The sequence below is a fragment of the Caretta caretta genome, chromosome 20 (assembly GCF_965140235.1).
Source record: "Caretta caretta isolate rCarCar2 chromosome 20, rCarCar1.hap1, whole genome shotgun sequence".
NCBI classification, from domain to species: domain Eukaryota; kingdom Metazoa; phylum Chordata; order Testudines; family Cheloniidae; genus Caretta; species Caretta caretta.
The window spans coordinates 8,871,137-8,895,171 of NC_134225.1; the positions used below are offsets into that span (position 1 = coordinate 8,871,137).

General features: G+C 45.9%; 1 protein-coding gene across 9 annotated transcripts in view; it reads left to right on the plus strand.

The window, feature by feature from the left end:
* The window catches only part of BRD4 (bromodomain containing 4), a 251,052-nt gene that overhangs the window by 78,804 nt on the left and 148,213 nt on the right, over positions 1-24,035 (plus strand). For all 9 annotated transcript variants that reach the window (XM_048834229.2, XM_048834234.2, XM_048834237.2 and 6 more), the window contains exon 2: positions 13,594-13,688. The gene's annotated coding sequence lies outside the window, so the exon portion shown is untranslated. The remainder of the gene's footprint in view (positions 1-13,593; positions 13,689-24,035) is intronic.

The following is a 24,035-nucleotide window of genomic DNA, read 5'->3' on the forward strand; positions in this document are numbered from 1 at the left end:
AGCCAAAAGTGTAGCTTTTCATGTCGGTGCTGCTTAGCCATCAGTAAAAAAAACAAAACAAAACACCTGTTCAATTTCTTATTTTAACCTTTTTGACCAAGCCTCAGCAGAAGGGCTGTACGTGTACCATATGCATTGACACCCTGAAAGCCTCCATTCTTTGAGTAGTGTCCCTATGGGTGCTCCACTTTAGGTGCATTTGCTGCCCATATAATCAGAAATTTTCTTTAGGAGTGTCCGTTTAGCCCACATGTGCGCTGCTGATATCCTTTGATACCACACCGAGGTGATATCAGGCTACACGGGCCAACCACCCTGAGTTCCTTCTCAACCTCCTCAGCCTGAGACGGAGCTTAGCATGTCCTCATTGTGTGTGCCTCAGCTGCTTGCTGAGTTCATTCTATGTAGTTTGTTAGGTGGTAGTAGTAGTAGTTAGGTACTGATTATTGAAAGATAGTTTTATTTCTTCTGAGAAAATCCTCCCTGTGAGGGGCATGCCCAGTTCGCTGGGGTTTAAATACTGCCTCACATGTAGAGAGGCTATCCTAGTCAGCAACAGACATTCTAATTGCGTTCGCTGCCTGGGAGGGCTGCATGTCCCACAGAAGTGTAACTTCTGTTTAGCCCACAAATACAGGGCATAGAAGAACTGGCAAGTTGATCTGTGACTGTTAATGATGGAGATCCTTCATGCCGCTTTGGAGCCAGGTCAGGAGAGCCCCCTTGTACCTCAATCCGCAGGGGTTTATAGTGCCCCTTTGACCTTGGCGCAACACTTTCATAGAAATGGGAAAGTCTCAGAGACTGACTCTGAAGATCCTAAGAGGAGGAGCTCTAATCCCCTCTTAAGGTACCCACCTCCAAAAGACCTCGCTCTCCAACCAGGTCAAGAGCCTCAGGGATTTCATCCTTGAGGCTTGATACTGTAGAGGTTAAGGTCTCCTCTAGTGCCAGTGAGGTGGGAAGGTCCTGCAGCTCTAAGAGTAAACATGGCTCTGAGAAGTCTAGTGGAGATGATCAGAGCAAATGGAGAAGGTTGGTACCATAGGATTTAACCGCTCTCCCAGTACCTTTATCAAGCTCTTTGGTACCATGTGAGACTCAGCTTCTGTCTACATCAGCACTGTCTTTGAAGCACTCAAAATCATTGGTACCATCCTGCAAGGACAAGTGTATTGGTCCGCCAGTGTCACAAATCCACCCAGTTGCCATAAGATTTGAGGCATCAGAAGGACTTACTGGTGGCTGCTGAACCAGAGTCTCCATTGCTGGCAGGTACTGTGTGTGTCTTGGTCTCCAGACCCTTATACATCCCTGGTACTGTTACCTCCCTTTTCAGTTGGAGCTCCCCCATTAGAGAAAATAGGACAATGATAGAGACCTCCCTTCAGTACCATCAATCTCTGTTTAGGATTCTCCTACTTTCCTATATATGAACCCCCTTTCCTCCTCATTTCTTGAGAGCAATCCTGGATTCCACTCCCTTCCCCCTATGGTCTATAGAAATCTACAAATCATGACTGGTGTGGAGAAAGTAAATAAGGAATTGTTATTTACTCCTTCTCATAACACAAGAACTAGGGGGTCACCAAATGAAATTAACAGGCAGCAGGTTTAAAACAAACAAAAGGAAGTATTTTTTTCACACAACACAGTCAACCTGTGGAGCTCCTTGCCAGAGGATGTTGTGAAGGCCAAGACTATAACAGTGTTCAAAAAATAACTAGATAAGTTCAGGGAGGTTAGGTCCATCAATCGCTATTAACCAGGATGGGCAGTGATGGTGTCTCTAACCTCTGGCTTTTGAGAGAGCAGCCCTGCGGGAGGCCTGGCCCCAAGGTCAGTGGTCTGGTGTCCTTGCCCTATTTCTGTGTGGGGAGGCCCAGCAGGTCTACTACGATATGGCTGCAGAGACTGTGGCAGATTATCCGCAGCTGAAGGCAGAGATCCTGGCCAGATCTGGAGTAACGACGGCGTTGCGAGCCCAGAAGTTCCATGAGTTGTGGTATACGGAGGACAGGGCACCCCGATCGCAGTTGTTTGACCTGATCCACCTGACCTGGAAATGGCTGTGCCCTGAGGCCCTCAGCTCTGAGAAAATGATGGAGCTCCTGGTACTGGACCGGTATATGAGGGGGCTACCACCAGGCCTCCGGGCTTGGATTGGCCAGAATGACCCCTCCACCTATGATGAGTTGGTCTCCCTCGTGGAAAGACAGCTGGCAGCCCGCGAACTGTTCCAGACCCCAGAGGGTGAGATACGGCAAACCAGGAAGCCAGTCCCAAACCCAAGGTCCCGGACTGTCGAGAACTCCAGGAGAACCATAACTGGGAGGAAAGACACCGAGGAATGGCCCAAGGCCAAGAAGGGACCTGGGGGTTTGGGAAGCGAGTGGTTAGGGGGGCGGCCAAATAGCCCCAGGCAGAGGGCGGCAACCGGGGTAAGGGGTCAGTGTTACGAGTGTGGGGAATTGGGGCATGTAGAAGCCCAATGCCCCAACAGGGAAGAGCCTATGCAGTGCAGTCTGGGGGATCATGGGGAGCAATGTGGCCAAATCGGCCTGGTAGGGATCACAGTGACCCCGCATGGGTATATGAGGTCGGTAAAAATGAATGGTATTGAGACCATAGCATTAGTGGATTCCGGGAGTGGTGTCGTGCTGGTCTCGGGGAAGTTGGTGGGGCAAGACCAACTAACCCAGGCCAAAAACACAGGGGTAACATGCGTTCATGGCACCGTAAGTTTCTACCCCACAATCCCCGTTCAGATTGAGATCCAGGGGAAGACTACCAGGGTGACTGCAGGGGTGGTCCCCAGGCTCCCCTACCTGGTCTTAATTGGTAGGGACTTCCCAGGGTTTGAGAGCTTACTCCACCCAGTAGAGCCAGGGGAGGGTAGCAACCCCCGGGCTGAGACGGAGGCACCTACAGATAGCCTCACCCCAGTTTTTTCCGGATTTGCCCCAGAGTTATTTTCATCCCTTGGGAAGCCCTGAAAGTCTAGGTGGGAGCAGAGGGCAGATAAAGGATTAGGGACTAGGATTCTAGCAGAGAACCAGAAAGCCTCTCTTGTTGGTAGGTGAACCCGTTCAGGAGGCCAGGAGACAATTCAGGCGCGTGAGGACTCTGAGGCGGTTCCTCGCCCAAGTAGGGGCAACCCAGGAGGCAGAGTAGAAACAGGTCCCCTGGAATTAGGTCAGATTGGTACCGCACGTGAGAATTTTGTGCAAGACCAAGCCAATGACCCGTTACATGCGAATGTGAGGGAAGAGGTAGTGGAAGTAAATGGTGTACTTGTGGAGGGAAAGACCAAAGGCTCAAGGCCATATGTGTTCAAACACGATCTGTTGTACCAGATAGCGCAAATATGAGGGGAAGAAGTAATAGAGCCGCTCTTAATCCCACGGGGAGACACAAGGGCAGTACTAGAGTTAGCTCACAGTCATCTATTTGGGGGACATGTAGGAGTAGACCGGACTCTATCCAGTGTCTTACGAAGGTTTTACTGGCCAGGAATACACCCGGAGGTCCAACGCTATTGTGCCTCCTGCCCAGAATGCCAATTGCATAGCCCCCGACCTCACTTGCGGGTCCCATTAGTACCTTTGCCTATTATTGAAGTCCCTTTTGAGAGGATAGCCATGGACATAGTGGGCCTGATAGAAAGATCAGCACGGGGCCACCAAAATGTACTAGTCATCCTTGACTACTCCACATGGTATCTAGAAGCCATTCCTTTAAGAACCCCACATCCAAGGCAATAGCAAAAGAACTACTCCAGGTTTTTGCGAGAGTGGGCATCCCTAAGGAGATCCTGACTGACCAAGGGACCCCCTTTATGTTGAAATTAATGGAGGACTTGTGTACCCTGCTCCGCATCCAGGCCTTATGGACCTCAGTCTACCATCCACAAACAGATGGCCTGGTCGAGTGGTTTAACCGTACTCTTAAAAGTATGATCCAGAAGGTGGTAGCACAGGACGAAAAGACTGGGATACTCTTCTACCGTATCTAATGTTCGCAATACGGGAAGTCCCCTAGGCGTTCATTGGTTTCTCTCCCTTTGAGCTACTATACGGACGCCACCCATGCGGAATATTAGATATTGCCAAGGAGGATTGGGAAGAACAGCCCAACCCAGGAAAGAATGTCATTGAGCACGTGACACAGATGAGAGAGCGAATAGCCCGAGTAACCTCCATAGTATGAGAACATTTGGAAAAAGCACAAGGACTTATTAGAACAGCCGGGCGAAAGTACGGAGATTTCAGCCGGGAGAACGGGTGATGGTGCTATTGCTGACAGCAGAAAGCAAACTCCTGGCCAGCTGGCATGGGCCGTATGAGATAGTGGAAGCCATTGGGGAGGTGGACTATAAGGTCAGACAACCAGACCGTCGAAGGTCAGAGCAGATCTACCATGTCAATTTAATGAAGCCCTGGGGTGACCTAAAGACGTGCCTGATCATTCAGGGAGCTCCACCCCAGACAGACGACCCACAGGGACAGGTGAGGATATTCCCCGAATTAACCCCAGGACAACGAACAGAGGTCATTGATATGATCCAACGGAACCAAGACTTATTCTGTACGCAGCCGGGCCATACGACACTGGTCCAACATCATATCGTCACGAGTAAGGGTGACTATAAGACCGTACCGAATACCGGAAGCTAAAAGGGAAGAAATTAGGACAGAAGTGAAGAAGATGCTGGAACTCGGGGTTATTGAAGAATCCCACAGCCAGTGGTCCAGCCCTATCGTTCTAGTCCCCAAGCCTGACTGCACCCCGAGGTTTTGCAATGACTTCCGGAAGTTGAATGAAGTATCTCAATTCGATGCCTATCTGATACCACGCATCGACGAGCTAGTTGATCAGTTGGGCAAGGCCCGATACCTAACTACCCTGGATTTGATCAAAGGATATTGGCAAATTCCCCTGGCCAAGGATGCCAAGGAGAAGACTGCCTTCTCTACACCCGATGGCCTGTTCCAATACACTGTCCTCTCTTTCAGACTCCATGGGGCCCCTGCAACTTTCCAGTGACTTATGGACCAATTGCTGCGACCCCATGCCAAGTATGCCACCGCCTATTTAGATGACATAGTCATCCATAGCCCTGACTGGGAAACGCACCTCGGAAAAGTAGAAGTGGTGCTAGACACCCTTTGGAAGGCCGGCCTCACTGCCAACCCTCCCAAGTGCGTGGTGGGGCTAGCTGAGGCCAGATACCTTGGGTATGTAGTAGGGAGAGGTTGGTGAAACTCCAATGGAACAAAGTGGAGGCAATACAGGGTTGGCCTCAACCGGTCCGCAAAAAGCCGGTCAGAGCATTTCTAGGGATAGTAGGGTATTATTGGAGATTCATCCCTCATTTTGCCATAAGAGCAGGGCTGTTGATGGACCTGATAAAAGCTCGGGGCCCCGAGATAGTTAAGTGGACCGATGCGGCAGAAAGAGCTTTGCAGATTTAAGGACAGCCCTTTGCTGTCATCCAGTACTTATAGCCCCAGACTTCGAGAAGGAATTCGTCCTACAAACAGATGCCTTGGAGGTAGGGCTGGGAAGCTATCCTTTCACTGATGGTAGGAGAGGAGGAACACCCGATCCTGTACCTCAGCCGGAAACTCCTCCCTAGAGAACAAAAATACGCCATTGTTGAAAAAGAATGTCTGGCGGTAAAATGGTCCATGGAGACTCTCCGCTACTACCTACTGGGGCGGCGGCAGTTTACCCTCATGACAGACCACGCCCCACTCCAGTGGATGCACAGAAACAAGGAGAAGAATGCGAGAGTGACTAGATGGTTCCTATCCCTGCAACCCTTCCATTTCCGGGTACAGCATAGGGCCGGAACCCAACACGGCAACGCTGGTGGCCTGTTACAACAGCACTGCCTCTTGTCCCAAGTAGCCCAACCCCATGGTGTTGAGCAGGGGCAGGATATGTGATACAGCATGGCCAGAGGGCAGCAGGAGAGTGATAGAGGGGAGATATGTAAGCTCCAGGATGATGAGCCTTCTTCACTGTAGAGGGAAGAGAGGTTGCTATAGATTAATTAGAGCACCTGAAGCCAGTCACCTGATTCCTCGCGCCCCCCCGCCCCCCCGCTTCAATCAGACATGGGGAGGAGTTGAAGCAGAGTGGTTTGGTATTGGAGCAGAGAGCCATTTGGAGGAGAGCAGTTTGGAGAAGTGCTGTGGTGGGCCAGAAGACCAAGACCCTAGGTAAAGGGAAACCCGGCTTGTGCAGAGCAGAGGGACTCCACAGACACAAGGGGTTGGGAGAAACCTGGCCCAAATAGAGAGAGGGAAGGAAGCCCCACAAGTTGAAGGGCCAGAGAGGGAAGTAGCCCAGGGAAAGGAATCGCTAGTTCAAGTGGTTTGCCGCTATCCCTAGGACCCCTGGGCTGGGACCTGGAGTAGAGGGCGGGCCCAGGTCCCTCCCTCTTCACTCCCCTTCTCTGGGATACTAGTGGGACAGTTGATACCCCAGATCAGGGGTGAGAAACAGCTTTCTGAACCTCTCCCCCCACAAGAAGAGAGAGCGCGGGACCCATCATCGTAGTGCCGGCAATTTGTCACACGGTCTATTATCTTTGTAATTTCATGAAGAGAATGAACACAAGTTAGGAATGAAAACATGTAAAGTCATGGGCTGATTTAGTTGGGGATTGGCCCTGCTTTGAGCAGGGGGTTGGACTAGATGACCTCCTGAGGTCCCTTCCAACCCTGATATTCTATGATTCTATGTCCTTCATCAGCTGGAAATGGTATTGATATCGACAACTGTGAAACCCTGGTGGAAAAAAGAAATTGTGCAGGCCACTTGCATACAACTGTCAACAATGAAGGATATCACAGACCTGGACAGACTCCTTAATTTAATGTTATGGTCAACTTTTGCCAGCCAGTATACAAGACATTCTTACGAAAAATACATCCTGGAAGACAATTTTATTGAGGGAAGTTACTACCCCATTTTAGAGTCACTGGCCATCCTACTTATGTTTACAACTTGCATATCAACTTCCCCATCCCAAGACATACAAAAAAATTATTAAAAACATTGCTATTTAATAGATGTCAGAGGAAAGCATAACAGGACCTGCAGCATCGTTCATGGTGCTTTTCAGTTGTCTGATGAAGCAGAGATTCCCAAAACAAAAATTACTTTCTACCAGCAGTTACATGCTCCATTCCAATATATTATGGCAAGGTGAACTTCACAATCCAACTCCTGGATTGGAGTATGAATATCCTTTCAGATTGTCTCTTCTAAAAAGTCTATCCTTCATTTGCAACTGAACTCTCAAAGGAAGAAAGTCTTGGAAGTTAGAACCAGGCCATCTTTAAATAGGAACAAATGGAGATAAGAAGGTTCCAAAGATGCTGGTATGTGATTTTAATTCACATTTCAGTCAAAACTGGGAAGCTGTATTCACTAGATTAAACTAAGCCAAAGTGTCCTTTTCCTGGACTCTTTCACTATTCTAAGAAGTAACTTAATTATCTTAACCTCTTCCCAAAGCAAAAAGACATAACTGGCCAAACATTCATAGGCAACTAGTGCCCCGAGAAAAAAAGGTTTCTTTTCCAGTTACTTGGCATTAGTCAGACTGCTCAGTTGAGGGCTGCATTGGCAATTTACAAAACTTTCAAGGACCAACTAATTTGCATCTTCAATACGGAAGTTTGGCTTATACAACTACAGGTCCCAGTATGCAATGGATTCATCTTGATCCCTTCACAGAAGCTTCATCTATGAAGCTCATATCTAAGTGTAAAGACAAATGAACAAGGCAATTTCACAAAAATGACTGGAACCTGTCAGGCATGTGAGGATTCCTTAAAGGTGAACAAAGAATTTTGCCTCCTAAGGAAAATTTGTGGCTATCGGGGCAGGTCCTGGATGATTGGAAAAAGGCAAATATAATGCCCATATTTAAAAAAAGGGAAAAAAGAGAACCTGGGGAACTACAGACTCGTCAGCCTCACTTCAGTCCCCGGCAAACTCATGGAGCAGGTCCTCAAGGAATCCATTTTGAAGTACTTGGAGAGGAAGTTGATCAGAACATTCACGAAGGGCAAGTTATGCCTCATCAACCTGATTGCCTTCCAGAATGAGATAACTGGCTCTGTGGATATGGGGAAAGCAGTGGATGTGATCTATCTTGACTTTAGCAAAGCTTTTGATACAGTCTCCCACAGTATTCTTGCCAGCAAGTTAAAAAAAAGTATGGATGAATGGTCTAAGGTGGATAGAAAGCTGGCTAGATCGTCAGGTTCAACATGTAGTGATCAATGGCTCGATGTCTAGTTGGCAGCTGGTATCAAACTGAGTGCCCCAGGGGGGTTGGGCCTGGGGCCGGTTTTGTTCAATATCTTTATTAATGGTCTGGATGATGGAATTAATTGCACCCTCAGCAAATTCGCAGATGACACTAAGCTGGGGGGAGGGGTAGATATGATTGAGGGTAGGGATAGGTCCAGAGTGACCTAGACAAATTGGAGGCTTGGGCCAAAAGAAATCTGATGTGGTTCAACAAACACAAGTGCAGAGTTCTGCACTTAGGAAGGGAGAATCCCCTGCACCGCTACAGGCTGGGGACCGACTGTCTAAGTAGGAGTTCTGCAGAAAAGGACCTGGATTACAGTGGACGAGAAGCTGGATATGAGTCAGCAGTGTGCCCTTGTTGCCAAGAAGGCCAATGGCATATTGGGCTGTATTAGGAGGAGCATTGCCAGCAGATCGAGGGAAGTGATTATTCCCCTCTATTTGGCACCGGTGAGGCCACACCTGGAGTATTGTGTCCAGTTTTGGTCCCTGCACTACTGAAGGGATGTGGAGAAATTGGAGAGAGTCCAGCAGACGGCAACGAAAATGGTTAGGGGGCTGGGTCACATGACTTAAAAGGAGATGCTGAGGGAACTTGGGTTATTTAGTCTGCAGAAGAGAAGAGTGAGCAGCCCTCAATTACCTGAAGGGGGGGTTACAAAGAGGATGGAGCTACGCTATTCTCAGTTTTGGTAGGTGACAAAACAAGAAGCAGTGGATTCACATTGCAGTGGGGGTGGCCTAGGTTGGATATTAGGAAACACTGTTTCGCGAGCATGGTGAAGCACTGGAATGGGTTCCCTGGGGAGGTGGTGGAATCTCCATCCTTAGAGGGTTTTTAAGGCCTGGCTTGACAAAGCCTTGGCTGGGATGATTTAGTTCAGTGGTTCTCAAACTTTTGTACTGGTGACCCCTTTCACATAGTAAGCCTCTGAGTGCGACCCCCCCCCAATAAATTAAAAATACTTTAATACCATTATAAATGCTGGAGGCAAAGCGGGGCTTGGAGTGGAGGCTGACAGCTCACAACTCCCCCATGTAATAGCCTCGCGACCCCCTGTGGGGTCCCGACCCCCATTTTGAGAACCCCTGATTTAGTAGTTGTTCGTCCTGCTTTGATATTCTATGATTCTAAGTTCAGAGTTCTGCTCTACAAAAAAAATCTAGTAAATCCAGCAGCTCTGTTCCCTCCCTCTCAATACACCTTCTGCAAACAAATTGGCAGTGCCCAGGTCGCTCTTCTCTGTGCCATGGTTTCTCCTCTACCAGGTGAAATTCAGTGTTGATAAATGCAAAGTAATGCACATTGGAAAACATAATTCCAACTATACATATAAAAAATGATGTGGTCTAAATTAGCTGTTACCACTCAAGAAAGAGCTCTTGGAGTCAGGTGGATAGTTCTCTGAAAACATCCACTCAGTGTGCAGCGGCAGTCAAAAAAGCGAACAGAATGTTGGTAATCATTAAGAAAGGGACAGAGAAGACTTTGTATAAATCAATGGTATGCCCACATCTTGAATACTGTGTGCAGATATGGTCACTTCATCTCAAAAAAGATATATTGGAAATGGAAAAAGGTTCAGAAAAGGGCAACAGAAATGGTTAGGGATATGGAACGGCTGCCATATGAGGATAGATTAATTAGACTAGGACTTTTCAGTTTAGAAAAGAGATGACTAAAGGGGGGATATGATAGGGGTCTGTAAAATCATGACTGGTGAGGAGAAAGTAAATAAGGAAGTGTTTACTCCTCATAACACAGGAACTAAGGGTCACCAAATGAAATTAATAGGCAGCAGGTTTAAAACAAATACATCTTTATTTTTTCACACAACACACAGTCAACCTGTGGAACTCCTTGCCAGAGGATGTTGTGAAGGCCAAGACTATAACAGGGTTCAAAAAGAACTAGCTAAATTCATGGAGGATAGGTCCATCAATGGCTATTCACCAGGATGGGCAAGGGTGGTGTCCCTAGTCTCTGTATGCCAGAAGCTGGGAGTGGGTGACAAGGGATGGATCACTTGATGAGTACCTGTTCTGTTCATTCCCTCTGGGGCACCTGGCATTGTACACTGTCTGAATACAGGATAGTGGGCTAGATGGACCTTTGATCTGACCTAGTATGGCCGTTCTTATATTCCCTCATAACTAGCTTTCCTTCTCTGAATTCCTCACTGGTCTGTGTTATGCCAATGGTAACTCAGAATGCCTTGTACTGAAACCACAGGAAGACTTAGAATGATGTATTCTGGAATATCCTCTGCTACCACCGTGTTCTCTACTTAAATACCCAACAGCACTAATTGCCTTAATCTGTTTAAAGTGCACATTACTCAGGGAATTCTACACCACTGCACAATGCAGAATTTTGCAGAAATTAATGTTTTGTGCAGCATTTCCTTTTTCCTCACACAGAATGGGCTGCAGAGATGTTGGCTGCCACTGTGGGGCCACTGGACCAGGCAGAGCCCAGTTTGCAAACAGAAGATGGGGGGGTGGGAATTGGAGGGTTCCCGGCAGTTGCAGTTCCCAGCATGCCCTGAAGAAAGGAGGCTGCGGTGTGCAGGAAACTTTGTGGCTTCCCAGGACCCAGCATCAGGCTCTTTCTCCCTCTGAATCCCTGGGGTCTAGGGGGGGGAGGGTCTGAGTGTGCCTGGGCTGTGGGGTAGGGGGGTGGGGGCAGAGTGTCTGGGCTGGAGGGAGCCTGTAGCTGGCCTCTGGGGGGTAGGGATGTGAGTGGGGTGGGGAATTGGGGGGGGAGGAGGGCCATGGCTGGGCTCATGGGGAGGGGGCAGAGAAATAGGGACTAGGTTGTCATAGGGGTTTCTTTAACTCTCTACTCCTGGGGGAATTTTTGTGTGCGCCTATATTGTTACAGATATACTTGCTGACAGGTATTCTAAAATAAATTGCCAACATAATTGAAACTGGCATGATTCTATAGTGTTATTTTGACCAATAAAATTTGCAGGATTTTAAAATATTGTGCACACAATGTTTAATTTATTGGTATAGAATTCCCCTAGGAGTAACACATTGCCTTTATCCCCCAAAGTTCTTACATCTTACTGCTCTTCGGGTAGTGGCATTTACTGAAGTAGAGCAGAGAGAAGATGGGTTGGGAAGCAGTGAAGCCAGGAAGACACAATACGGTTATAAATTAAAGCCTTGTTTTCACTAGCGCCCCCCCCCCCCCCCAAGTGGTTTTTACTATGTGTTAACTAACAATTTTAAAATATGAATTTGGCAAGACAGTTTTTACAGGCGTTAACTGGTCAAGATAAACCCTGTGCTCCCTCTACTGTTTTCTTCAACCAGTTAAGGGTTAAAAACACAAAGGGCCTTTTCCACACTAGGATTTTACAACATGTGAATTAACACATAATAAACATCAACACATATAGTACTGCAGCTGCACTTCTGTAGCGCTTTAGTGGAGACGCTACTATGCCAATAGGCGAGCATCTCTTGTCGTCGTAATTAATCCACCTCCCTGAGAGTTGGTAGCTGTGTGTTTTGGAGAAGCTCTCCCATCAACATATCTCCACGAGGGGCTAGGTTGGTATGACTACATTGCTCAAGGGTGTGGATTTTTCACACCCCTGAGCGACACAGTTATACCAATAAAAGTTTGTAATGTAGATCTATCCATAGTAAAAACTTTTTTAGTGTGGACACACCAAAACTGTTGTTTGATCACTGCGCTGTAATGTGTTTGCATACGTTAAGAGCTCAGTGCAACATTATCTTCATACATCAGTGAGTTAATTCACTTAGTCAGAATTTAAGGCCAGAACACCATCTACCATATCTAGTCTGACTTCCTGTATATCATGGGCCACCAGCATCATCTAGCTTTCCACACATTAATCGCAACAACTGAAATTAGACCAAAGTATTACAACCTTCAGGAAACTTAACTACTGTGTGCCACAGGCAGAGAATAAAAAGGACTGGGGTGCACCTATTGGTGAGGCCCCCTGCATGGGCAAGGAATAAATTAAGTGATATATACACAGAATCTCAGCAAGTGACTTGCACTCCACGCTGCAGAGGAAAGCAAAAAGCCCAAGGTTACTGTCAATCTGACCTGGGAGGAAATTCCTTTCCAACCCCACATACAGTGATCAGTTAGACCTTGAACATGTAAGCAAGAACTAGCAGCCAAGCATATATATGAGAGAGGGAGAGAGACAGTGAGAATTCTCAGTTATATCTCAGAGCACCAATCCACTTCATCCTGCATCCCATATCCAGCTGTGGCCATCTCTGACGCTTCAGAAGGAGACAAAACACACCAAGAATACATTATGATGGGGGGGGAGTGGGGAAGAGAAGAATCAGATTTTAGGAATATAAGACAAACTAGAAGGGATCCAAGGGCTGCAAAGCCCTGTCCCCATCACCACTATCAACCCCATCATACAAGCCCATTCAAATATGTCAGTCTCTCTCAAAACTAAGTTATTTGAACAGACAACTACTGGGGGTCTGTTACAGAACTTCACTAATGGTTTGAAACCATCTAATTTCCATCCTACATTTTTTCATGGCCAGATTCATATCCATTTGTTCTTATGCCAGCATTGTCCTTTAGCTTAAATAACTATCTACCCTCCCTGGTGTAGCCGCTTAATGTACTCATAGGACAACAATCATATCCCCTCTTTTTCTTTGTTTTGCTGGGCTAAACAAGCTAAGCTCTTTGAGACTTGGTTTACAGTAGCAACTTACGTCAGTATAACTACATTGCTCAGGGATGTGGAAAATCCACCCCCCTGAGTGACACAGTTATACCGACCTAACTCCCAGTGTAGACAATGGTATGGCAACAGGAAGGCTCTTCTGGTCAACATAGCTACTGCCCCTAGGGGAGTGGATTACCTACATTAGTGGTTCTCAACCAGGGGTACATGTACACCTGGAAGGAGGCAGAGGTCTTCCAGGGGATACATCAACTCATCTAGATATTTGCCTAGGTTGCAACAGGCTACATAAAAAGCAGTAGCAAAGTCAGTACAAACTAAAATTTCATACATACGACGACTCGTTTATACTGCTCTATATATTATACGCTGAAATAAGTACAATATTTATATTCCAACTGGTTTATTTTATAATTGTCTTTTTAAGTACAGTTTTAAATATACCTCTGAAGCACATGGCACAGGTCCTGGGATGGAGTAACTTAATTTGTCTTGGGATCTTTACTATTAGACCTAATGTAATATACACCTTTTTTTCTTTCAGATCTTTCTTTCAATAATAAAAGCTGCAGAAATGAAGGTGAGAGGGTAAGAACTGTGAAGAAAAACAGAACACATAAGGGTCATCTCTGCTTCAAGGTAACTATCATCATAAATTTTACACCTTGTGAGCCAGGCCATAATATTCAGGATGACATGACTTCTAGACTGGATTTTTTTTCAGTTGTGTTTAGGGTATACAGCATGTCTGCAGGACCTTATGGAGGGTCTTGACTCAAACCTTGAGGTTATGGCGCAGCAGACTTTTTTTCGTGGTGATGATGGGAAATTAAACCAGTTATAGCAATCTTATTTTAATGCAGTTGTGTGTATAAATCTGAGCTTGTCATATCCTCTAAGGTCTGGTCTACACTTGACTTTTAAATCGACATACCTACAGTACTCAGGAATGTGAATAATTAACCAGTGGAAGAATTCTTCTGTTGACCAAGCTGTTGTCGCTTGGGGAAGTGGATTGCCTCCATCAATGGGAAAAGCCCCTTCTGTTGATGTGGGACACACTATACACTGCGGTGCTGTGGCTGCGCAATGGAGGTGTGCCACTGTAACACCTGTAGCGTGGACATGGCCTCAATAACCTTGTGTTCTTCTTCGAGTGCTTGCTCATGTTGATGTGTGCACGCCGTGTGCACAGTCGCTGGAAGGTTTTTCCCCTGTTGGTATCCATCTGGTCAGCTTAGGCACCCCCTGGAGTCACACCTTCATGGCACTGCAAAAGGGCCCTGCCGACCCACCACCTCTCCTTCTTACCGACAGTGACAGTCGTTGGAGCTTTCTCTTCTTTCATTTTCAAACTATCCCCTATTGTACTTGTAGTTCCTACCTATAAATAGTTTCAGTAGTTATTAGTAGTTCGTAGTGTCGTGTTTTAACCCTCTCCCCTTGTTAGCCGGGATTCTCTTCCCAGTTCCCTTCCCCTGCCTGGGGCTAGGGTGTGTCTCAGTCCCAGGGGTTTAAGCTATATGGGGTCTGCCAAAAGCTGATGTCAAAGGGCGACCCGCACATGTCCTGCTTAAAGTGCCTGGGGAATCCCACCAGACTGAGAGGTGCAAGATTCCACCCTGGCACTAAGAAGGAAAGGGACCACAGGCTAAAACTGTTGCTGATGGAGGCAGCCCTGGGGCCACAGACTGAGTCGAGCCTATGGTTCTGGCACTGGGTACTTAGGCATCAATGCGTAGCACACCGGCTTCAATCAGGGAGGTTGCGGCACCGAGGAAGGACTCTGGGGTCAAAGACCCTTGGCATCATTACTCCCCGGCACCGAAGACTTCCTCGTGTGTGAAGACCTGGCACTGCTTGCAGTCTCCAGTGCCTCACAAAAAGCACAGGAAGAAGGACAGGGTGCTCGCCTGCTCAAATAACTGAGTGTGAGCCAGCTAGCGGAGTGCGACCATGCTGAGCCACTCTGTCTCATCCGTGTCTGAGGTGATACCTTTGACTCGGGGCCCTCAGAGGGGTCCGTCGAGTCTGGTGCCAGTGGAAGAGGGTGAAGTGGAGGATTTAGATCTCCCCTCCACGCCAAAGACCTTTGAGGCAGCCAGGGACCTCATAGCCCTAATGGGCCAAAACTCTCCCAACCAATGCGAGAGGTCATCGGTCCCAAAGCCTCCGGCACCGCAAAGACCTCTGGTGCCATCCTGGGGCAAGCCACTGATGATGCGACCGACCCTGCTTGCCCTCAGCCTGGCAACGTCAGGCACTGTTCCACCATGGTCTCCGCACTCTTGACTCCTCAGAGTTAGAGATGGAGTTCTATGTATCTAGAAGGAGCCAGCACTGAGTAGAGCAGCATCCTCAGGGGTCGGAAGTGGGACAATCCTTTCCACTCGTGCCATGGCCAGCACAGTGGAAGATGCCAGCGCAGTGGCCCTTTTGGGCCCTGTGGGCGTACCACCAATCCCAGAGGTCCTTTTCACAGCAATCTCTCTGTTGCCTCAGATGGACGTTGCCTCTAAATGGAAAAGTCCAGGGCCAGAGAGCTCTTTTGAGGTGCTGACATAAGCACCGGCACCATGGTCGGCAGCAAGACTGGCGCGGATACCGACAACTGGGTGTGCATGGAGTCCAGGGAGCCAGACAGGAAGGTCCCTTACCAGCCTGAGCCTCCTCATCTTCACCTGATGAGGCAGTAGCAGGGAACATCCTCGGTGCCTGACCCAGCTGATAGTAGAGTCCACCAGGAGCTCCTCAGAAGGGTGACCCAGAATCTGGGACTCCAGATGGAGGAGGTCACTGAGGTGTCAAACCCTATAGTGGACATCTTATTCCCCACAGTTCCCATCGGGGGTAACACTCCCCCCTGTTTAAACAATACAAGAAACCACAAAGATCCTGTGGCAGACATCGGCCTTTCTAACCCCCACAGCGAAAGGGGTCGAAAGAAAATATTTTGTGCTGTCAAAAGGGTTCACACACCCTCCACTGGACTCGGCGGTGGGTGTTAATGGGCGGGGCAAGGCAGCAGTGGCCCACTCCCCTGGGAAAGGACACGAACAAGCTGGAGCTCTTCGGCAAGAAGATGGTTTCCACCGAAGGACTCCGGCTTCGTATTGCTAACCAGCAGACGATCCTCAGTTGCTATAACTTTAATTCCTGGGACGCAATGTCAAAATTTAAGGAGTTTGTGCCGTCAGACTCCAAGACAGAGTTTTCGGCCCTGGTAGATGAGGTCAAGGCGGTGGTGAGATCCTCATTGCACGCCTTGCTGGACTCGGCGGACTCAGCAACCTGTACCATGTCTTGGGCAATTGCTATGCGTCGTTGCTCCTGGCTTCAGGCCTCGGGCCTCCTGGGGGAGGTTGAGACGACAATTCAGGGCCTCCCGTTCGAGGGCTCCACCTTATTTTTGGAAAAAACTGACTCGAAGTTGCAAGGTTTAAAAGACTCTCGAGCCACTTTAAAATCTTTGGACCTGCATACACCCATCACCGAGTGTAAGCACTTTAAGCCCCAGCCTATGCTGCACCCTTATCAAGGGCGTTCTAGGCAGGACTTCAATAGAAGAAGGGGCAGAAATTATCAGCGTCATCAGTCTCAACCCCCTGCCAAGCAGGGGTTGGGGTCGTTGGGACAACCCCCCGGTCCAGAGGACGCATTAACTCAAATCCTGGATCCGTTGCTACCCTTCTCGGCCCATTTATCTCATTTCTACCATGCGTGGTCCCAAATTACTTTGGATATTCCCTCCAATTCAGTTCAACCCCTCCCTCCCTTTCCCTGTCCCTCTTCAGAGACCCCTCTCATGAGCAACTCCCTAATCCAGAGTTTCTCCTCTCCCCTGTCAGGAAGCTCTCAAGCTCTGTTGCTGGAAGATGTTAGAGAACTAGCTAGCTTATATCATTACAAGAGCCTGAAACCTGAGTCTTTGAAAAGAGGATTTTTTGTTCAGATAGCTTAATACTCTGGTTTCAGTTTGTCTGTTTAACAAACACTTGAAAGAAAAGCTCTCTATGAAAGTGTCAGCATTCTGCCCCATAAAGTACAGGCTAAGGGCTAGTAGTCCCCACTGCAGAGGCTTTGCATGGTACAGCTGTGCAGTGACTACATAGCATATACTGGCAAAAGGCAAGTATAGTTGTCAATCTCCCTGAACGACAGCTGTGTTGTTTAGGGGTGTGTGTGACTTTTTTGCTCTCTTAACCAATGTAGCTATGCTAGCAAAACATTGTTGGATAGACCTAGCCTTAGACTTTCCCACTCATGTCTTCCTAAATGCCCAAGAAGAACAGGGAAAACTATTTAATATTCCTGATATTGCCTGGGTAAAACAAACAGAAAAAGCTTTGGGGGAAAGTGGTCTCCTTTGTTCATCCCTAAAGAAGCAAAACAGGGGACACATTCTACTTTGCAGGTCACCTTTTAATGCTGCCACATAATTTAAATCCAGTGTAGTGCAGAATAATGGGGCTATTGATCTCCTTGAGTTCTGAGTATATTTAATGAGGAACATGGAAGGCTTCATGGCAGTATATTGTGAAAGTCTGTTATGGAGTCAGGAGAGAGTCTAAAAGTATGTGAGACGTGCATATATGAAAGAGTTGTGCTTGGCATGGGCCAGGTGAGAATAACTGGGAACAGTGGGATCAATTGGAGTAAAATTAAATTTAAAATGAAGAAAAACTTCCAAGCAACCAGGCCTATTAAGGTGGAATAGACTCCTTTGGAAAGAGTAGGGAAGTGCCATTGCTTGAGATGTTGAAGGTTAGACAAAGCACTGTAACAGTATAGGGAGCTGCCCTGCGTGGACCAGAGCATGGACAAAGTGACCTCAAAGGAATTGTCTGTCATCTAATTCTAAAGTTTCTGCAATGATCACAAAGCAGTCTGTATCTCTAGGGGCAAAACGACTTTGATAAAATGTGAGTAGTGAGCACCCGAATCAGATCTCTGGATGTGGAGAAGAAACTGTGCAGGTAACTGTAGATGTCAGAGTTCACACATAATTGTGTGAGCAAGGATTAAGGATTCTAATAACAGATTATTGCAGTATGACTATTAAATTTGTTCCAGACAATGCAGTCTTGCTGGTGACATTAATGCTGTTCTCACCAGCTGCCTAAATCGGTCAGATGGAAAAGTAATCCTATTTGTGATTCCCCACTGAAACAGATTGCATAATTAAAATAGGGAAGATCTGCTGTGAATTTAAATTAGCTGTTTTTGTATTTTGCCGCTTCTATTTGCGGGTTTTAAAGCTGTTTAGTGAGGTGGAATTGCACTGATATTTGCTTAAATGTTATAGCTGTTGGACATCAGTGCCCACTCCATGTTGAGTTCATGGTATAAGAATGGATTTTTATATAGTCTTAGTAAAAGCAAATTCAGCCCACCCACTTCCTTTTTTGTGAGGAATATTCAAGAAATTGATTGAAACTGCATAAATTATCATAGCAGTTGGGTCTAATTAAATACTTTGCATCATATAGCTTGGGATATCAAACAAATTCCCTTTGGAGAACATATTCATAGATTCCAAGACCAGATGGAGCCATTGTGGTCATCTAGTCTGACCTTCTGTATAACACAGACCAGAGAACTTTCCCAAAATAATTCCTAGAGCATATCTTGTAGAAAAGCATCCAGTCTTGATTTAAAAACTGTCCATGATGGAGAATCCATCACAACCCTTGGTAAGTTGTTCCAGTGGTTAATCACTTTCACTTTTAAACATTTATGCCTTAGTTCCAGTCTCAATTTGTCTAGCTTCAACTTCCAGCCATTGGATCATGTGTTTTCTCTGCGAGATTGGAAAGCCCATTATTAAATATTAGGTTTCAGAGTAGCAGCTGTGTTAGTCTGTATTCGCAAAAAGAAAATGAGTACTTGTGGCACCTTAGAGACTAACCAATTTATTTGAGCATAAGCTTTCGTGAGCTACAGCTCACTTCATCGGATGCATCCTATGAAGTGAGCTGTAGCTCACAAAAGCTTATGCTCATATAAATTGGTTAGTCTCTAAGGTACCACAAGTACTCATTTTCTTTTTATTAGATATTCGTTTCCTCTGTAGGGATTTATCAGCTATAATCAAGTCACCCCTTAATTTTCTCTCTAAGCTAAATTGTTTGAGCTCCTTGCGTCTTTCACATCTTTTAATCATTCCCATGGCTCTTTTCTGAACCCTCTCCAATTTATCAACATCTTTCTTGAATTGTGGATGCCTGCACTGGATACAGGATTCCAGCAGCCAAATACAGAGGTAAAATATCCTCTCTACTGCTTTTCTTGATTTACCTGTCTATGCATCCAAGGATTGCAGTCGCCCTTTCGGCCACAGTGTCTCACTGGTAGCTCATGTTCAGCTTTATCCAGTATGACCCCAAAATCTTTTTGAGAGTTGCTGTTTCCCAGGATAAGTCCCTACGTTCTTTGTTCCTAGTATGTATACATTTACATTAAAATGCATGTTATTTGCTTACACCTAGCTTACCAAGTGATCCAGAACAAACTCTGGGGTTTTTACCCACAAAAGCTTATGCTCAAATCAATCTGTTAGTCTTTAAGGTGCCACCGGAGTCCCAGAATGAACTGTGTCAGTGATCTGTCCACTTCGTTATTTACCACTCGCCCAATTTTTGTCTCACCTTGTAGGACCATACTAGACACACCTCTTTGATGACGATTCTCCATCTACAGTTACATTTTGAGACCTGTCAGTTAGCCAGCTTTTAATCCATTTAATGTGTGCCATGCTAATCAAAACGTTATACCGTACCAAGTCAAATGCCTTACGGAAGTCTAAATATATTGCATCAACTCTATTACTTTTATCAGCCAAAGATGTATTCTCAAAAGAAATCAGTTTGGAAGGATCTATTTTCCATAAACCTGTGTTAATTGGCATTAATTATATTACCCTCCTTTATGTCATTATTACTTTAGTCCTGTATCTGTTGCTCTTGTATCTTGCCCAGAGTCAATATTAGACTTCACCCTTTTTAAATATTGGTGCAGCATTAGCTTTCTATCAGTGTTTTGGAACTTCTTTGATGTTCCACGACTTAAATCAACATTAATGGTCCAGTGAGCTCCTCAGCCAGTTCTTGTAAAACTTTTGACGGCAAATTATCCTGACATGCTGATTTTAAAATGTCTGACATTAATATCTGCTGTTTAATATTCTCCTGAGATGCTAGTGGAATGGAAAGATTGATATGACTACATCATCTGTTTTTTCCAAATACCGAAAAAATATTTGTTGAACACCTCTACCTTGTCTGCATTATTATTGATAATCCTACCACTTCCATCTAGCAGTGGACTAATATCATGGTTCTGATTCTTTTTCTTTCTAACAGGTTTCAGAGTAACAGCTGTGTTAGTCTGTATTCGCAAAAAGAAAAGGAGTGGACACAGTATGCATCCGATGAAGTGAGCTGTAGCTCACAAAAGCTTATGCTCAAATAAATTTGTTAGTCTCTAAGGTGTCACAAGTACTCCTTTTCTTTTTTCTTTCTAATATTCTTAACTTCTTATCCTTAACTCTGCTGGCCATAGACTTTTCCTTGTGTCCCTTTCCTTCCCTTAGCATTTTTCTACAGTTCCTAACTTCTTATTTATAGTTTACCATAGGTGCTGATTGCCCCACCCATCAGCTGATGGGTGTAGAGCACCCCTATTTTTTCTCCGGGGGTGCTTGAGCCCTTGAGCACCCATAGAATTGACACCTATGGTTGTTACTATTAATCCCCTTGGTTGAGGGTTTTTGGGCTTCTAGTAAAGTGTTCTTAAACAATTGCCAATTGTCATTCAAATTTTTTTGATTAAATTCTCTCCAAGTTAGTGAATAAGACAGCTGTTAAACAGTACACAGACTACACAAGTTGAGGGCAACAAGTGAAAAATATAACATAGAATTGAAACTGCATTGACAGTTTAGGTGTGGAGAGCGTAACTACCTAACCAGTAGATTCTTAACAGTTCTCTGTGGGGGACTTTCCGGTGTTCTGTGGAGTGCATACCCTCATTTTCAGCTGCTAAATTGGACAGCTGAAATACTTCTGATGTTACTCTGATGTATGTAATTGCTGTAGTTGCCACAGGGATGTTATGTAATAGTCTGTTAAAATGTGGACAGTGCTATGAACAATTTTGTGATCTTACATAAGCTGAAATTTGGCCAGGGTACTTGGTCAAATATCCTGATTCTTATGCAAAGTGCATTGGATGTGTAATGGCACAAATGTTGAGAAATTTTTTAAAAAGTCTCATTCAAAAGACTAATATCCAGCTATATGCGACCCCAGCACCATGCTGGTGTATTGGCTTCAGTATACATTCTTAGCCTGTGACAGTGGGGTTATGGTCTGTGACTACTGCTGCTAGGGTGAGAGTGCCCCATACTGAATCATAACCTTCCTCTATTTTGTGTGGTAGCCAGAGGTCTTAAAATAGTTTTGGTGACTGTCCTGTATTGTGTACCTTACCTTAAGGATTAGCACTGTAGTTTTCTTAAATTTTTGCTGCACTTCTGAATTAACACCTCCAAATCAATCTGTCCTATCTCGTCTATCTCCTTTCTCCTTCTGCCCCTCCACCCCCACGAACATGATACAGTTCTGTGGTGACCTAGAATCCTATTTTCCACATCTCCGACTCAAGGAATATTTCCAACACACCTCTGAACATCATACTAACCCACAGAGACCTTCCTACCAGCACTACAAAAAGAAGGATTCTGGCTGGACTCCTCCTGAAGGTCAAAATAACAGACTGGACTTCTACATAGAGTGCTTCCACCGACGTGCACGGGCTGAAATTGTGGAAAAGCAGCATCACTTGCCCCATAACCTCAGCCGTGCAGAACACAATGCCAGTCACAGCCTCAGAAACAACTCTGACATCATAATCAAAAAGGCTGACAAAGGAGGTGCTGTCATTGTCATGAATAGGTCAGAATATGAACAGGAGGCTGCTAGGCAGCTCTCTAACACTACATTGTACAAGCCATTACCCTCTGATCCCACTGAGGGTTACCAAAAGAAACTACACCATCTGCTCAAGAAACTCCCTGAAAAAGCACAAGAACAAATCCGCACAGACATACCCCTAGAACCCCGAGCAGGGGTATTCTCTCTGTTCCCAAGATCCATAAACCTGGAAATCCTGGACGCCCCATCATCTCAGGCATTGGCACTCTGACATCAGGATTGTCTGGCTATGTAGACTCCCTCCTCAGGCCCTATGCTACCAGCATTCCTAGCTATCTTCAAGACACCACTGACTTCCTGAGGAAACTACAGTCCATCGGTGATCTTCCTGAAAACATCATCCTGGCCACTATGGATGTAGAAGCCCTCTACACCAACATTCCACACAAAGATGGACTTCAAGCCATCAGGAACAGTATCCCCGATAATGTTATGGCAAACCTGGTGGCAGAACTTTGTGACTTTGTCCTCACCCATAACTATTTCACATTTGGAGACAAAGAATACCTTGAAGTCAGTGGCACTGCTATGGGTACCCACATGGCCCCACAGTATGCCAACATTTTTATGGCTGACTTAGAACACTGCTTCCTCAGCTCTCGTCCCCCAATGCCCCATCTCTACTTGTGCTGCATTGACAACATCTTCATCATCTGGACCCATGGAAAAGAAGCCTTTGAGGAATTCCACCATGATTTCAACAATTTCCATCCCACCATCAACCTCAGCCTGGACCAGGCCACACAAGAGATCCATTTCCTGGACACTACTGTGCTAATAAGCGATAGTCACATAAAGAGAAAAGGAGTACTTGTGGCACCTTAGAGACTAACAAATTTATCTGAACATAAGCTTTTGTGAGCTACTGCTCACTTCATCAGATGTATGCAGTGGAAAATTCCACTGCATGCATCTTTTGAAGTGAGCTGTAGCTCATGAAAGCTTATGCTCAGATAAATTTGTTAGTCTCTAAGTTGCCACAAGTACTCCTTTTCTTTTTGTAGATACAGACTAACATGGCTGTTGCTCTGAAACCAGTCACATAAACACCACCCTATACTGGAAACCTACTGACCGCTATACTTACCTGCATGCCTCCAGCTTTCATCCAGACTACACCACAGGATCCATTGTCTACAGCCAAGCTCTAAGATACAACCGCATTTGCTCCAACCCTCAGACAGAGACAAACACCTACAAGATCTCTATCAAGCGTTCTTACAACTACAATACCCACCTGCTGAAGCAAAGAAACAGATTGACAGAGCCAGAAGAGTACCCAGAAGTCACCTAGTACAGGACAGGCCCAAAGAAAGTAACAAAATGCCACTTGCCGTCACCTTCAGCCCCCAACTAAAACCTATCTAGCGCATCAAGGATCTACAACCTATCCTGAAGGACGATCCCTCACTCTCTCAGATCTTGGGGGACAGGCCAGTCCTTGCTTACAGATGGCCCCCCAACCTGAAGCAAATACTCACCAGCAACCACACAACAAAAATACTAACTCAGAAATCTATCCTTGCACCAAAGCCCGTTGCCAATTCTGTCCACATATCTATTCAGGGGACACCATCATAGGGCCTAATCACATCAGCCACACTATCAGAGGCTCGTTCACCTGCACATCTACCAATGTGATATGCCATCATGTGCCAGCAATGCCCCTCTACCATGTACATTGGCCAGACTGGACAACCTCTATGTAAAAGAATAAATGGACACAAATCAGATGTCAAGAATTATAACATTCAAAAACCAGTTGGAGACCACTTCAATCTCCCTGGTCACTCGATTACAGACCTAAAAGTTGCAATATTACAACAAAAAAACTTCAGAAACAGACTCCAATGAGAGACTGCTGAATTGGAATTAATTTGCAAACTGGACACCATTAACTTAGGCTTGAATAAAGACTGGGAGTGGATGTGTCATTACACAAAGTAAAACTATTCCCCCCTCCTCCCCCCCACTGTTACTCTCACCTTGTCAA